The sequence below is a fragment of the Typopeltis vanoorti genome, chromosome 5 (genome assembly GCF_054136105.1).
Source record: "Typopeltis vanoorti isolate ZY-2024b chromosome 5, IOZ_Tvanoo_1.0, whole genome shotgun sequence".
Taxonomy (NCBI): domain Eukaryota; kingdom Metazoa; phylum Arthropoda; class Arachnida; order Uropygi; family Thelyphonidae; genus Typopeltis; species Typopeltis vanoorti.
The window spans coordinates 49,184,705-49,203,504 of NC_143553.1; the positions used below are offsets into that span (position 1 = coordinate 49,184,705).

At 32.6% G+C, this 18,800-nt stretch overlaps 1 protein-coding gene across 1 annotated transcript in view; it reads right to left on the bottom strand.

The window, feature by feature from the left end:
- The window catches only part of LOC150106387 (uncharacterized), a 240,657-nt gene that overhangs the window by 173,895 nt on the left and 47,962 nt on the right, over positions 1–18,800 (bottom strand). The gene's annotated exons all lie outside the window — the stretch shown is intronic.

Genomic DNA, 18,800 nt, shown 5'->3' on the forward strand with positions numbered 1-18,800 from the left:
ATCAAAAAAAAAAAAAAAAAAAGAGGTGGTGCACACGAAGATTGCCTCCCAGCAGATTTTTTCCTCCTATAAGCCTGGTTCACTTGAACCAAATATATTCAAAACCAGGAAGGATTAAGTCGAGCGATACACATCTTATTTTTATTATACACATTTTAATAAATATACTGCGAATATTTTCTGACAAAACAAGAGATGAAATTTATTTATCCTGTCCATATCATTTTAAACATTTAATCAAATAAACTCCAGCAACAATAAAATATAATAATTATGTTATTCTCATCTTAATGACAGCTTTTAACATTTTTCTGACACTTTACGAATACAGAGAATGTGTTTTCAGAGGATTTATTTTTTTTAATGCTTTCCTGTTTTACTAATTACAAGCTCATTTCGAATACTGTGAACAATGAGATTATTTTTTTGTTTTTGTGCGGTAGTCCAATGAACTGGCAGCTAACATATTGCACCGTTCCTCCCACTTAGGATCGACTAAATGCAATTCATTATCGCTTACGTATTCCACTCAATGTCTGAAGATGAAAAATTTAAATGTCTAGCAGATGCTGCTAAAACATTGTTCACTTTTTTCTTTTATGCCTCGTTGCAAGTTAAGTTATGAAACATTCAGAGGAAATAAATGTATTTAGTTTTCATTCTAAGCAAGAAAAATATAATCAGAGAGGAATAAAAGAAAGAATACTTGAAAGACAGTTTGTTATTATTTAATGGACTTGTTTTTACTCGAAATGCCGTGAATTTTATTTGAACACGTACTTAGCATAATTCCTCTTACAATTCACTAGCGAATTTTGTTTATTTCCCGTATATATTATTTATTGCATTTTAGTTGCTAACTGGATTTTTCTAGAGCACTTTCTAATCGATTTAAGCAAGGTTTTGCTTCGAGACGACTTCGGGATGCGTCGACAACTGATTCATTTTCATAAAACAGCAGTGCAGTGCAAACAGAAAGAGTAAATAAGGAGCGATGCAAAAATACTCGGAACTCAATAAAACTGTTTTAGATACTGGGTGAATATTTTTTACGCCATTTCATGAACTTTACCAACTTCATGAAATTTTCAGCTGTTATATGCATTCGATACGTTTTTAATAAATAACTCGTATCTTTAATGGAATAAATGTTATTTATTATACGGAAGATGTATTGGAAATTTAAATTATAGGAGCGTTATAATCAGAGTAGAAGGCTTCGCAACTCAGTCAGGATATATTATCGATAGATTTTGATTGTGAGATCTGGGTTCGAATCCAAAGTTTTAAAGAGCAAATTAGTTATCGGATATTTTTCTCATTAAAATCTTGTATTATAATCCACCACCGGTTTACTTCCATTTAGTTCATGTTTTTCGATTCCATAGATTTTTTTTTTTAAAAAAAAGTTCAGTTCTGGATGAAATTCCAAATCTGAGTGTCATAAAATATTTTAAGGTTCAGCCCATGAATTATATGTTTGCCTCATAATATAACCTCGACTTTTAGTGGTTCACTAATTTTTTTTACTGAAAAACTGAGTAATATTTCTGCTCAGCTGATCATAATAATAAAGAAAAAGCAACAGCGTGACATTCAGATTATTCGAATTCTCTCTCTCTCTCATTGGAATGTTATTCAAACTAACACTATTCTTCCTCTTATAAAGCACAAACCCAATGCGGAAAATGCGAATGCATGTAAAACTATATAAATAAATAAAATGTTCAAAAATGCAATAACTCTGAATATTGGTTTGAAATATATATTTTTGAAATGGTTGAGTACATACCAAATGGGAAGAGACTCGAAAATAGATCTGCCTGGCTACGTTTATGAAATGCTAATTTTAAAATTTCCTCAGAAATGGAATTTGATTAGTAATTCCAACTAGTTGGTATAAATTTTAAATGTCTATGGAGCAGCAGACTCTTTTAACGTCTTATGCAGTATGTCAGTACCCTCTCAGAATATAAAGATTTCATTTCCATATCTTTTCAAAAAGATAAAGGGAATAATCACCCCCCTTCCACATACCATTAGTTCATGTGGCATTGATGTAAAGTTGCTGCTTGATACTTTTATTTTGAACTATCTGATCCGTACTTTAAAGTTGAAATAAGCTGAACAGATTTAAATTAATAATATTATACCTTGTTGACTTTAACAACGTGGTCTTTTCTCGCCAATTCTTTCTTTTTGCAAAATAAAGTCAATGAATACAAACACAATTAGTATTACTTTAATACAACAAATATAATGATAAAAACTATATATAAAGTAAAAAATAAATAAAGGAAACAAATCTTGATGTTCTTCTATTCTAGAACAAACTGTGGTAATCAGCTTCCGAGTACATGTCAACTCTTCTAGTATTCGGTTGCAATTTGATTTAGTCAGTATTAGATCGCAATTAATTCATGCAGAAACACCTTCGAATTTTAAATATAATTTTTTCTAAAATTCATGTAGGAATTGGCATTTGTTAAGATATAATTCATTTAATGAATCAGTCATTATTTATTTACTAGTAGAAAAAAATGCTGATGATAGACCTCACCCACAGCTGGAAGAATGGATGTGGAAAATGTGCCATGTTGTTTTGCATCTGTGTTATAATTTCTGCTTTCATCTCCATTTGTGTACGGTAATCCCGTACATACACGAGATGTTCATCCTATAGTAAGATAGTACTGTGAATGTGCAGAAAAGTGAGGCGAAAGAGAAGAAACGTCTTAGCGTCGAAGACTTGTAGATGGCACTCCTTAGGAAATACATGAGTGAAAACTGTTCAAAAAAACAGCAGTAAAAAAGAATGGATATTGATGAAAAAAAGTATTCTATGAATTTGGAATTGAACTGTGAAGGTGTTGAACAGTTGTTTTGTAACAGATTTAGAAGAGACGGGAATTATAGAGTCCATTTCTGATGCATATGCCATGAACATGTCAACTCAATGACAATCCTTATGAACCCTCTAAGGTTGCTTATTACTTCTGATGTAAATTAGTTATTGCTAGCGCATGTGCCATTCACAAATTACTGTTGACTTTAAAGAGAAGATAAATATAAATGTTTTTCAGTACCTGAACTCACTCAAATATGTATTGACCATAGGGTGATTCCTATTGTAAGCATGATCTATATCGTCTTATTGTGCAATAAGACGATATGCATTGGTAACAACCAGCCTGCATAATATCTAATATTACTTAATGGAAGTAATTAGCAAGGATCTCAAGTTACTCTAAATACCTAAATTTCATTATCTCGGCCAACTTCCATACATTGAGGATCTATAAGCCAGTGTTGAGAAATCTTTATCATGATTGCTGGGATATATATGACAAGCGGCACCATCTTTTTAAAGAAAAGAAATCTAATTAAAGATGTCTCTCCTCATTTAAGAATCACATCCTCTGATACTCTTGAAACATCCCTCTACATCTCTTGCAAAGTTTAACTGACAAGGAGCTGCAATGACAGTCTACAGTTTCATGATTTAGGCAATTAAATCTGTAGGAGATATTTACCATGCTGCTTACTGAAAGAAAATTAACTTCGTTTCCTTCACGAAAGTGTTCTGTCAGCAAACATCAGCAATATTTATAGCCATCTAAAACCAAAAATGGGTATATTTCTTTCAAAAATGTGTCAGACTTTCATTTAATCACCTTATTACGTTCTATCAGAAAGATATTCTTGAAATAATTGTGATGACAAGTAAGGCACATTGCAATTATCATTTATTCTCTTCTCCTCTTTCATTATAAGAAATGTACTCAGTAAGCATCAGTTAACTTGACAGATCCTTACCTGCGTGACAACTGCAGAAGAATGTTTGTTCAGGTGGCTCACTAAGTTGTAAGTGTACTTAACATTCAGCTGACATGAAATGTTAAATTACTCTAGCTGTGTCATCATACTTTGATACTTATGCATTATTTTTAGGAAGTTTTGGAGCATTATTGTTTCCTTATTAAGATGGTTTTATTAAACAATGAGAGCAAAGGAACTTCAGTCATAAGTAATTTCCGAGAGAGAGAAGGAACTAAAATAAGGAGGATTTTTTTTTTTTTTCATAAAGGGTCGATAATGATCTATAAATGCCTTTGCCCAAGCAATGACTGTTTTATCTTGATATGTTTTAAAACAAAAAAGCAGACTAATCCGTCATAGAAGTCTTTAGAAAAAGATGAATTGTATTATTATACTATGCTGCTGTATAAGTATAGTATTACAACAGCAATGCTACGTTGCTGAAGGTGAGACACGCATGTTATTTTTTTAAAAAAGGGTCCCCCTTGTAGGTGGTTTTTCCCTATATTTCAGGTACACGTGTCTCTAGCTACGCATACATCACACGGTTATAATTAGATGCTGAACCTGAAGCCGACAACATACGTCACTGCCTAAAGACATATACAGAAGGGTGTCATTGAACTCTAACGCTATACTCAGCCACAGGATGCAGATGGAATAATGCCACAAATGTTGAAAGGAAGCTAATCTATGAGTAGATACCGTCCTTGACTTAACTATAACGAGGTTAATAAATGAACTAAATTGCATCACATGACAATGAACTTTGTCAACTGATGAATATGAGTTTGGTATATTTCTGGTTTCTTCTGTAGTGGCATTTTTATGTTGATGTATTACAGTTAATGACCCGTCGTTATGATAGAAATGAATTAACATTAAGTAGCTTGTAGACTACATATAAACCCAAATTTCTTGAGAATCAGTAGAAAGACAAATACTGTTAATATTAGAAATTATCTGTGCTCAACTCGTGAAGCTTACCTAAAAGAAATTTTTCAAAAAGTTCAAATTTCCATGTGATTTTCCTTAATACTCTCTAAGATTTTCTTGAAGAAAATCTTAGAGAGTATTTATGCATGCATTATATTTGCATGTGGTTAAGGTAGACAACGACGTGTGCAACTTCCAGTATACTATTCTTTCACTGGCGAATGCTAGTAGGCTTAATTATGATTAAGCACGTATCACACCGCCGGCCTGATTGGTTGAGTCGATAGCGTCTCCACGCTCTACCAACAGGCAATGGGTTCAAATCCCACTGTGGGCAGTGATGATTGTGGAAGTCTTTAGGTGATAGACGTTTCTTCATGGTCTGATGTTGACCAATCTGCTTATTGGAAGTCTGACGATTCTTTGTATTTAATCCTTCCTTCTATTACTGAAATCACTAATTCGTTCACTCACTACTGTAATAATCAAGTAAGAAACAATAATTCCAATGGTATGACTCATTATCTAATTATTAATAAGAATGGAAATGGATCCGAATCCATTTCTTGAAATCTTAAATTAATATAATAAAACGCATCAACTTTTTGCAATTCTATCGTCTTTAGTATTTCAAACGGTCTGTAAAATTTTCTTTATTGTGAAACGAACAAATGAACTCCTTAGTGAGTGGCTCTATCATTATTTTCCAAGTTATATACTTTTTATGTATCTCTCTTCTAGATCATATTTGCACGACTTCAGTTTCTTTGGATTATTTTCTCACAGTACTCTGACCGTTTTCTTTTATATTTTACTGGAACAACTTACATGATTACAATTTTTTCCCCTTCTTAGTAATATATTACTTATTTCTGGTTGCTTTTTCCTTCGAATTTTTGTGTCACGTTATGTCAGTTTTCTTTTTTAATTAATGACCCTGTAGTCCACAGTCTTCTCATTTCGATTATTAGTATCGCTGCAAATTAATGCTATTATTAAATTGTCTGTACTAAACAATATTTCAAGAAGGCTAAGCAGAGTAATTGAATAGCTCGAAGCTTGTATTCCCAAGAACGATCATAAAGAATTCTGTGTTCTTCGCATCCGAGAAAATTAATAAATTACTGTATGTATGAGCTTCTTGATTCGTTATAAAGATTACAGGATATTATCGTCAATAATTGCTTCCACAACATTATCAAATGAGCAGATAAACAATCTACATACCAGGAATGTGCTCAAGTTGGCGAAAACCTTATAAGCAATTACAAGATTTTCTTTACACACAATAATGGAAGGTTTCGGATAAGATATCAACAACGCTTCGGCTTCTTAAAATTATTAATAATCTCTAATAATGAACGAATAAGAAATCACCGGATGTAACTAATCTCTTTGAATTCAGGTACGCATGACTGACTACAGCTTAATTCTCTCTCTCAAACGCACACAAAATCCCATGACGAATTGGGATAGTAATTATATCACATCCGCGTCATGTAGAGGTTAAAAAATATATAGTATATCATGTTTAAAGCTAAAATTAATGTACTTGTCGGCTTGGAAAAGAGGAAGTTAATAGTCTTAAGAACATTCACGTGGACAGCATTGAAAAATCCTTTTACCAAGAGAACTTACAGCATCTTGTTTGACCTCTCAACCAACAGGTTTTCTAAATAATCTGGGTAGTCACGACTGGATATATATAAAATATTTCTGGTGTGGCTTTGCCTTTGGTGTTATGCGTGATTGTGTGGAGAAACTAGATTGTAATGAGTTCTGAAACAAAAGAAATAATGCATTGGCAAATAATATTAGTAATACATCAGGGAAACGATGTATCGCCATTATTCATTCTTATGTCAAAGAAAGAAAATCAAGTTGCTTATCTGATACTTAAGATAAAACTATCCATCTTCTTGTGCTTATATATCAGGGGGGGGGTATGCAAGAGTTTTCTAAAGTGGGAAAGAATTCTTTAGAATCCGATTCACAGGTTAAAAAATGACAAGGACGTATAGATATCCTATCATCGTGTTAAAAAGGCAATATAAAGAAAATTTATAGAAAAATAAACATTTATAAATCTTATTTTAATTTCTTTCTTTTTTTTTTCTTACTTGCACCTTTCTGGGGGATAGAGAACAAGATCATCTCTCTCTCTCTCTCTCTCTCCTCCATATGCCACTGTTACATATATGCATCCTTTAATATGCTTTCCCATTTGGGAAACTAGAAAGTACTCGAAATAATGACAAATTTACGCAAGGAAAATTATAGTTCCAATTAGACAGAAATTAAAAAAAAAAAAAGATTAAACTAATAATGTCAGTAGAAATTCAAGATGTCTTTCCTTTTCTCTTCTTTAATAAAATTTTTAAAAAAATTGTAACTACACTAACATATAATATAAAGGGAAAGAACTTTATTTTTTAAGACTGCGATCCCCTTTTGAAGCTGCACATGATGTCTTCGCCATTATGTTATTTGAAGATGAGATTAATTTTGCTGTATAATTGCTACGAATTGCTAAAATAGCTTAGTGAAGCAGATTGCTGACCTCAGCAGCTTGACACTATCTTGATTATCCAGCTCATTCTGCAACATGCGTCGCAAAACTGACAAGATTTATACCTTCATGCTTCAAGTCAAGAAGTACCAGCTGCATTCAAAGAAAATGAACTTAGGTCGGACACTAGAAGTCTAAACCTCCTAGGGATGATTTTATAGAGTTCTGACGCAGAGAGTGGAAGTTGCAAGCCCAACAGTTTTTCACAAACGCCCTTGTAAATGTTTCTGTGCATTGTCGAAGTTGAAGGGAATTATCTGATTATTCTCACTGAAAAGTTGGAAACTAAACCAAGTTAAATTTCTTAGTTGCAAGAGTAATGAAGGACTCGGCAGCTATTTCTCCTGCTCTATGTCAGGATTTTTATCTTGTTTTTATCAAACTTTAGTAAATTTCAATTTATTATGTTAGAGTAATCTTCAATGATGGAAACAGAGGGGAATTCTTCTCTGATATGCAGACAAAAAAAAGTGTCGACTATTTGTTCTGTAGAAGATTTTCATAATTCGTTATGGTGAATAAAATGTTTTAACTGTTAACTTATAGGTGTAAATTCTACAACATGCGTTTTCGAATATTTACCATACTTCTAAGCAAGTTTAATGTCTTCCCTCCCGCCTTCCAATCAACTTTGTATTCTCCTTACATTCCAGATAGTTCTTTAAATCAGAAATCCCTAACCTCATCATTCTATGAATAAATAAAAACTTCATTTCTGTTGTTTACTATTGAATAGAAAACAAAACTCAAAAGATAAGTACCAAGATTCAAATGAAGAATAAATGACGTTATATGTTACGAAATGAGAACGGGAAAACATCTTTACCACTGCCAAAAATTCTTTTTGTTAAATGCGTCATGCTTAAAGGCCACTTAAAAATCAAGCGGGCTAACTTAATTTGCATTGAAATTGAGAACATTTCTCTAACAAAACTGGAACGGGGTCAAGGGTACAATATGCAAGCTGCAAGTCTAAATTGCTTTTGCGAAATTAGACTATTTGTGCGTAGTTGAGAAGGGTGATGAAGATCAGATGTATAACTGACTAGTTGTGTTTGAATTCTTTCTCATAAACATGCGCTGTTTGCATAATTTCGTAATAAAGTAACTGTAAAAATTCAAAATAACAGAAAAGGAAATGAAAAGCATTTATGTAGCCTTCCAAGTATAATAAAATCGGAAAAAAAGGCTTTATTTTAAAATATATAAAAAGAAATTGTTCCACAATGATTCAATTGTTACTTTACATCCTTAAATCTTCTGAGATGATCTAAAACTTTTTAAGTGGAAGGCGATTTGTGTGTGATAATTTGAAATTATCATTTAACATTAACAATGTTTTAAATGTTATTCTTCTTATATAAACAAAATCGCCTCTTTGAAATCTTCAATACAAATTCTAGATCTTATCTGGCATTTAGTAACTACGCAGTAGCTTAATACTCGATTCTTATGCATCCGAGATTCCAATTCTACTTGAATAATATAATTCAAGGTTCTATGAGGATTTCCTAAATGCATGGGAGAGAAACGGGAGATTTATTTTGGGAAAGAGATGATATAGCTGTGAACTAATCATGTGAAATTAATCCATGCTTTGTGATGAGAACAAGGAATTCTTAAACTATCTGGATACTGTTAAAAAGGAACCCAATTTTTACTAGTGGCTCATGGAGATAGGAGCTTCTGCGAATGGAAACAATCTTGCTTTGCTAGGAAGAGGAAGCTCAATGTTTTGAAATAGCAGAACGATCTCTCTGTATTCGACAAACTTTCATTTTTATAGATCTTTCTCTAAACGTGTGAAAGCACCTACATATATCAGCACGCACAACTGCCAGACTTAATTCTACAGAACGCATCTAATATAACCCTAAGGAAATAGGTCGCATCTCTTATATGAACTCGGAAACGCGCTACCCTAAGTTGTTCCCTGTTGTCTCATGACCTGAAAAAAAGTCCCTTCTTGAAAGTATGCAACGATGCTCCTAAGCTTACACAGAGGTTTCAGATGTTTAGTGTTTCCCTCCACTATATTTCGATACTTTCGTCCAAACAATTTTCTGCTGTCACATTGATATTGACAATAACATATTCACAATGAAGTGTTTGTTCGTATACATCTGCAGCTTGCGTATGCACACACAAATCCGGTACACCACCTACAGTTGCAACACAACAGGGAAGTATTATGATATGCTAATAATATATTTTAGTATAAGTCAACTGCTACATATCTTTTCATGTCGGTTCGTTTTGAATGCAAGGTTCGTAAACAATATCTGGTATTAAAGAGATTAAATGAATATTTTTTGTTTATTAAAGATAGGCGTATTATGCTTTGTTTTTATGGTTTCCATCTTAAGAGAAAGATGGAAATAGTATACCAAGTGTCACAGGATAATCGCGCATATCATCAGCAAAGTTGTTACAAAATAGGTGATGTTTCAGACTTTCGCGAGATTTTGAAATACATGTATTGCATGTCATATACAATCAATTCCCCTCGTAAAACAAAGTATTTAGTGTATACTGTATGCTGTGCAAAATGTGTGGATTTGTCTGTTTAAGTGTCACTGCGCAATGTAGGGAGTACGTGTTTGTTCAAGGAAATGAAGTCCTATCATACGTATTAGACATTATGGCAGTGGACACCGTGCAAAATATATTAATCAAGAAAACATGAGAAAAATCAAAAGAATGGGGGGAAAATGTATTTTTGCCTTTCATTAACAGATAAAAAGACTTTCAACAAATTCTGATAAATGACCTTGTGCGCAATGTAGGGAGTACGTGTTTGTTCAAGGAAATGAAGTCCTATCATACGTATTAGACATTATGGCAGTGGACACCGTGCAAAATATATTAATCAAGAAAACATGAGAAAAATCAAAAGAATGGGGGAAAATGTATTTTTGCCTTTCATTAACAGATAAAAAGACTTTCAACAAATTCTGATAAATGACCTTCTATAAATTAAATAGACCAATCCTCGCCACTGAACTTTATTGAAGAAAATATATGAGAGACGCTTCCACTCGCCCGCCTGACTTGGGTGGGCAAGCACCTAAAGCTCACAAAAAATAAGCAACCTGTTATGCCGATATTAAGTTATTATCAGAATAAGACAATCTATAGAGTAAACTTTGTAAGTCATCTCGAAAACATTACAGAAAAAATCTTTTCAATGGCCATATCAATATCAAAATACCCGACTATCTTCCGAGGACCAGTACAATCAAGTTAGAATTTAAATAAGAATAAAATAACAGGTAAATAGGTATTACACTGAACTCTGACCGGAATGTAGAAAAGCTAAGGCAACCAAAGCATTTAAATGATCTCATAGGAAAAAATAAAACTTATTTCCTGGAACTGAAGTACCACTATATGACCCAGTTATTAGACCAAATGTGACAATACTCAGCGGAAATAAGACCAAATACAGTAACAGCATTACATGTGAAGTACATGTCGGATGAATACCTTACAGTAAATTGTGGGCAAAAACTAGACTACATAAAATATAGAATGAAGACATCCGGAAGCAATGAAATATAAAATAAGAATGAACAACAATAATAAAAAAGCATACTTAAAAAACAGTTTGGGATATTTTGAATTACAAATGAAGCAATCTAACTGTGAAACCTACTGGCCGGTTTGTCTGTTTCTGCTGAATGAAAAAAAATTTTTTTTTTTTTACGATCATATATGAGACCGAATAATCCTGCCTAGTTGTTAAACTCATCCTAGACGGGATTTGAATCATTCCTGGTTTTTTCAGACTGCGCTAATAGAAAACAGTCAATAGACTAGCTATCACACATAGTTGTAAAATCATCTACGTGATATTACACAAAACTCATTGCAGTTATAGAAATCATTCTATTTCTAGATCCTGTATTATTAAATCCTAAACATCCACTCGACCCTGTTGGCAGAGTGGATAGCGTATCCGCTCTCCAGCCAAAAGGGTGCGGGTTCAAATCCTGCCGTGGGCATAGATGTTTGTGATTGTCTGTGGAAATACCAGTGGTGGTCGACGGTAGATGGCATGGTGTAGTTGCGGTCAGTTGGTAATTGAATAGTGGAGACTGGGTTGTAGAGCGGGTGCCCTCCCTCGATGAGTCCTTGGACTCCCTGGAGGTGTCAAATAATAATAATAATAAACAGCTTTTGCAGGTTTCATTCATGTCCGTTTTTCTTTTGACATTTTCTTCTAGATTGAATACCATAATATAGGTCTTAGCAATTGTTCTGAGGTCTTCAGCACATGCTATTTACTGCCATGAGTTCCTTTCTCTGCTCTTTCCCTAAACTGAGTTATCACATATTTTAAAGTCTAGGCGTCAAGGTAACGATTCAATACTATAATGTCGTTCAGTTTGTCGTCCATTGAAATTTCTTCAATATAATTGACGAACACATAAACATGATATACTGGAGCACCACATTACACACAAAGATGCACTCTTTTTAGCTAGGATTTCAACGTTTTTCTGGATTCTAATAATTTTTCTTTGTTTTTCATCATAATCCTATTTGGTAAGAACTGTATTCTCTTCGTCTTGCTATAGCACAAGCATTTTATTATAAATAGAAAAGCGATGAACGTACAAAATATTACGTTTACAGTTTTCTTAAACATGCAGTATTATTATTTTAAAAAAAATTCTCCACTTCGATATCTGTTTTCGTATGATTCTCTAGTTGATAACACTTTCTTCGATTTATTAATTCACTCCTTTAGAAGAATAAGCTCCTTGAACAAAACAACATTCGCACTTTTTTTTTTTTTTACTTTGTATTCCTCATACTGTATTATGTACTATTTGATCTACAACAAAATTTGGTATACTTGAATTGTTTAATTACTTTTCCACTTCATGTTTCTTTCTTTGCATAAAATTAACAGACAATGCAGGATTAAATATTTCGGAGAGATTGCAATCTAGTATACTCTACTACTATATAACGAAAAAGTCAGGATTTTTACTATGGCCGAGCTAACACCAACAGTCCTAGTAATTATTAATATCATAACCCTCTACATAGTGGCATCTGATTAGATAAGATATAGATCATACTTTTATGTTATTAAATAATTCAAACATATTATTATTCAGCATACACTTGAATTTCTAACATCTTGCAATGTTCGGTCAGTAAGTATATGTTCTTGAGTAGGTTAAACAAGACACTGATATGCTCATATTCTACTGATATGGAAGAGTCAAAAAATTAATTTGTTGGGTTACTATTATTATTTTTATCGAATTTTCTGAAATCTAAGACTGATTCTGGGATGAGTTTCACTCTACAGAAAAAAAAAATTGATTAAAAACTACATGAATTTATTATGCAAATAATTTTGAACAAGAGATGCGATAAGCTGATTTGTTCACGGTTACGACCGTTTAAGGTGAGAGCGGAGGGGAGGGGGAACTAAAATGGTAAGGTTGAATTTTTGTCCGGCCCTCAGAAGCTTTGTTAGATCCCCTCAAATTCCGGGATTTCACAATGTACGCCTTTGGTTGGAAAATATCATCAACATTAGCAGACATGAAGTTTTAGTTATAACTAAAACTTCATGTCTGCTAATGGCTAACATTTCCTGCAATGGCTACATTCATGTAGCCATTTCAGGAAATGACTTATAGATGGCATATGCAAAGCATACATGGATGTTTATATGAATAATGGCAATTCTTAGAATAAATGTGTAGCATGCAGCATCCTCAAATCCAAGTCACGTCACAACAGCTGAAGCAATCACTTCTACAAGAATATCCTCAAGTTAGGAATACGAAAAGACGCTAATGTAGCGTCTTCTGAGTACCATACACAAGCAGAAATAGTCAACCAATCGATCGACGTTGTCATGGTTATTCTGGTAATGTTTTTCAGATATTATTCATGACTTTCCTCACTACTCTTAATATTAGCAATATAACAGTAGCTGAAAGTTAGTAAATATCTATATTTGTTGCAGTTAAATCGCGCACACAGCTTTGAGATTTAAATTTCTAGACGCTTAAAACCACGAAACCATATTTTTGTTGTTGTTAAGTGCATAATTGTTGTTTGATGTCTGTGTGTTCTATGGAAGTTTCAGGTAGAAACAGTTTGTTACCTCGTCATGCTAACTCATCTTTAACTGAGAAGTCTTTATGATGGTTCCTCTCATCCAAACAGGATTCAAAGCTAGGCTCTCTTACAACGGAAGAGAAAATGTTTTTCTCATGTTGAATTGGTAGTGGAATATCTGACCCAAGGAGGGCAAAATAATGAAGTCTGTTAAACATCACAATGACAGTTTGAAGTCATGAGAGGGGGACATCGTGTGCAAATGATAATGCAGAACTCTGGGTACCATTTCTATTTCAAATAGTCTGTAGAATAATTTAGATGATCACAGCCTGTTCCCCAATATTTATCAAGTTGATCAGGGCACAATTGTACACTAATGTGTTTGGTTATCCCCCCCCCCTCTTTAAAACAGAAGTGGAGAAGAATTATATGCTTGATAAATATGTTTAACAGTTAATAATCTTTTGTCATTGTCACTCCCCAGTATTTCTAACATAATACAGTTAATTTGAAGCTCGGCTTAAGACTCGTATGATGCTTAAAATCCATTAGGGATCAATCCTATAATGAAAATATCTTAAAATTACACCATGCCATCCTTCGAATGATTTAATATTAGAAATGATGCAAAATCTTAAAAAATTGCTCAGAACCCTCTAAAGATATCACAAAGCTGTTTTTTTGAGCAGACCATAGTGGCGTACCAAGAGGGGGGGAGCACCCCCCAAAGAAAAGGGAAAAAACACTAGAAAAGTTTCCAAAAATCTTTTCCTAATTAAAATTCATTTTTTTTATTTGTGTTGTGTCGTGTCTTCTATTTCTATACTACTTATGAATTAGCGATCACTGCAGATGCTCGGTCATAGGTCGTATGCGATGCGTAGTGTTTATTCGCAAATCGTGTACTCAACTCGACTACAAAGGTTAAATCTTGAGTGCGCCACTGGCAGATCATACTATACATTAAGGTTGTTTTCAAGCTATTTCTTTTTCAGTAAATAAGGGTCAGCAAGATTCAGTTAGTGATTTGATTTTCCAAGCAACAGTTGACAAGTTAAGCTGAAGTTTTTGATTTGGTCAATACTCAGATAACAGACAATGAGTTTTAATAGTGGCTTCACTTGCATACATTCTTCGTTACGGCTACACCAGGAAGGGCATCCTGGTCGCTATTGAGTCTGTTAGCTATAGTTCAATATATTTTGTTTAGTTTTTCGAGCAGCTTTGGCCCTACGTGTAGGTGTAAGGCAGTTAAAATATAATGTCTGTGCCATAAATTGCGTAAAGAGTGGCTGCCTTTAGTTTCAGCTTTGTTCTTAATGTTCACAGTTCAAGAGTTCCCCTTTCACATTCAGCCCAATCTCACCTCGACATATGACATCAGTTGATTAAAGGTACTAATTGTTGTCATAGTGATTCCCTTCTAACCTTGGTATCAGTTTGTTTCATAGCAACTGTAATATAGCATGCCTACAATCGGGTATGTGTTATCCTTACAATACAAACCACAGCATCGTCCGTATGACATGTATTGGAATCTGTTGTGTTTCCGGCCAACCGCTTCAAATGACAAACTCCATGTACATTTGTTGATGCAATACCGGTAACTATTTTATCGAACTGTATGGTAAATAATGAATAATTTATAAACGTTTCTGATTTGAACTCTAAATACAATTGAAATATTTAAAGCGTGTTGAATCATTAATCCATAGCATGTATATGGATTCTTTTGAGAGTATTTTACTATCATTCGGTTTCTTTTGAGAGTATTTTACTATCAAAAGAAACCTAAATGGCGTCCGTGATTCCGAACAAATCAGTAGTTGTTGAACTATCGTCAATAAAAAGGATGCCTCATAACCATTTATAAACCACTGATGATGCCGTAAAAATCAACGATTAAGGAAATGATTCACGATCGATAAAAAAAAAAAAGTGTCCGAATACCATTGAAATGACAATTTAGTAATGACAATAAAATCAGTTCACATGGAACTATGAAGGAAGTTGCAATTACATCTTCACGCAACTATGTTCTGAACAAAGCAACTTTTTTCGTTCCATCGACCAGTCACGAGATGTCAGCTTCACAGACAATGATCAATTAGCGTGTGAACGAGCCTCTGACACAATGAAGAGTCCTCATACACGAAAGTTATACACTGAAAAATTTCTCATCCGATTGGTTAGTATTTTTTTCTCCCTTTTTATTTGTATGGTTGAAAGTCACACATGGATGAAGAGTTAATATGATCCCCCGGAGTTACGCTACTTTACCGCAAGAACAATGCACATTCGCACCATCTTTCATGTTTCCTTTTAATATAGACAAAAAGTGATGACAAATCACATTACTTCCTGAAAATGCTGTAATCAGTTGAAAGGAACTTGCCACATTTGACTTATTTGTCCTTTTACTATGCTATAATTATCTATATGCCTTTAACTGAATTGTGTTTTTTTTTAAGTATAAGAATATTAAGATAAATTTGAAACTACCGACCAAAAATTCTTTCAGTATAAGCAAAGTTTAAATAAAAATGTAAAAAGTTGGAATAAATTATATAAATAAAAGTAGATATATCGGTATTCTCCACTAATTATAAATGACACATTTGATTTTTATTCAATTTTGATAGAAGTATGTCGATACCTAAATTTAGTCTGGTATCTATGCTAAAACATTACCATAATGAACTATTCATGCTACATTTTAAAGTTGTAAGTTATAACAATAATAAATTCAGAGAAGACTACTATGAGATGATATTACGGTCTCTCCCAGTTCCATTCAAAATAATATTTTATACTAACATTTCTCGTAATCTCACTATCTTATGCATGCATTAAGAAGCAAAATTCTTATCACTACTTGGAGATTTTTAAATCCTTCATGGCAAATTTTATTCAATAGTATTTTGTTTAACAAAGAAACATTCAAATAAAATAGGAAGTGGTCACTTGGTAGGTATCAGTTTGTAAGGACAAAAGATCGACTGCACATATATTTAGGTGTATGTGTGTTACAAATTTCAGTATCTTATGTAGATCGATCTCTTACATCTTCAGGATAAATTCATTGATATCGTAGAATTGAAGCACCAAGCATTCCTTATATTTCTTACAAACTGATAAGAAATATAAGGAATATGATCTAGATATTATAAGGAATATAATATCTAGCTGTAATAGTAAACGCCTACACTGCTAATAATTAACTGGTTAATAAAGTGCAAATTAATACAAGCTTCAGTATTCTAATGGAGTGATCCCAGCTGATTCAGTAATTTTAATGGAATTCAAGTTAGAGCAATACAATTATCAACGAAATTTAAATATTCATAACATAGTTCTAAGTATTGGTAACAAAATACTGAAGAGAAACACTTGTATGTGTAGAAGTTTCTTACTGGTTTTTATAAAGCATTTTTTTGTAACAATAAAAATAAATATTGGGGGAAGACTCAATTTATTATATTTATACCTTCGAAGAGATTTTGTTCATTTGAACTACAGTAACTGTAATATGTAGTGAAAATTAGTTAAATTGTTGGAAGTATTAAATGCCATTTTTCCGAGTTTACACTGCTTAGAATGCGCACTATAAGATAAATTTACAGAGATAATTATGAATGATTTAATTATGTATCACTTTAATTATTATCATTTGTGAATGCACGAAGAAATGGAAGTAATTAAACATAAGATATATAATTTAATCCAGTTAAGGACCTCGATTACCCATCGTAGGTAACAGGAATCATGAGTCCAGGTAAAATACATTTGAGTTGAACGCAATCGAAGACAACCTCTGGTAACCTTATAATCTAAGTAAAAATAATGTAATGAAAAAACTAAATTCATTTATAGAAAGATGCTAAATGAGTAATTATATTTGTCTTGAAGATATCTTTACAGCACTTCTACCGACTTCGCAATAATATTTAATCGGGGTTATCCTAGAAAATAAGGCTCACAAACCAGAAGATTATTTTTACAACTCAGGAAAATATATACTAAGAGATTCCATCATTAAATCTACCTCAGGGCTCTAAAAGCTCAAAATAAACAGCGGGTTTCTAGTCATTACCACTAAGGATGGAAGTACTCACTGAGATAGCCAGTTTTTCCGGAACAATACAGAAAAACTGGTTATCTCACTCAATCCGGGATCTATTCCTCTTTCTTATATTTCTATAGTAAAAATAATAATAATAACTAACTGGTTTATTATTACAATTTTCATAAAATAACATGGAAAGAATTTGGATTGATCACCTGAGTTCATGGTAACTATGCAATCCTTTCATATTAAAAATAAAATAAAACCTTTTGACTCTGTTTTCATACTTGAAATACATATTTATTACCAACAACTACTATCTAGCTGTAATGGTAAACGCCTACACTGCTAAGTGTAAGCCCATAATTTGCTTCTATGTTATATACAGCAAAATGGTACAAAAAAAAAAAAAGATGTGGAGCATTTCACAATAGAAAAGCAATTTTAGGAAAACAAAGATAGAAATTAGAAGCAGTATTGAACTAGACAAACCCGAATAAACTCTAACTAGACATTTTTAAAAAAAAAAATAAGGACACATTTCAAATACATTGTACATATATTTTAAATGTTATTATCTTAAATGGCACTTAACTACTTTTTAAACTATTTTACTGATATTGTTAATCCTGTCATTTTAGATTTCGTGAGCTATAATGATGACGGCCTAGATTCAAAGGATGTAATTATTTCTAGTTCCTATTCTTAAACTAAAATATCATTCAGCCATTTGTTTTGTTTTCTTTTGATTGCTATCCCAAGTTAGTTAATAATTATAGCTTACAGATACGTCAGTTCTTTTGATATTGGTACTCAATGTCAGATAACGTATTCAATTATATGAGGCTGATTGTACGTGCAAGTATCAAATTTCATTTATGTTCGAAATCTCACATTATCAGAGTCTTTATTTTATTTGCAAAAACACATCTTATTGTGCTTTTTAAAATAAAAATAATGACTCAACACGTGTATATATATATATATATATATATATATATATATATATATATATAACGCGTATAATATTTTCAAGCAGATGCTTATATTGCATTTATTGTAATCTTAGCACCAGCTAATATCTGTTTATAGCAAACAATCTGGTGAAATACATCTCAGTAAAAATATATTATTTTAAACAGTAAATATCTTGCTTGAGCATTGTTCATTTATAATTAACTCATAAAAATCTATTACAATAGTTTAATATAACACAAATAGAAGCAGGAGACATGTTATTACATTTAAAATTAAGGAGTTTTGTCTGTATCATCGTGTGCTGTGTTTTGTGCAGAGGTCGCTCTTGTAATCTGTGTT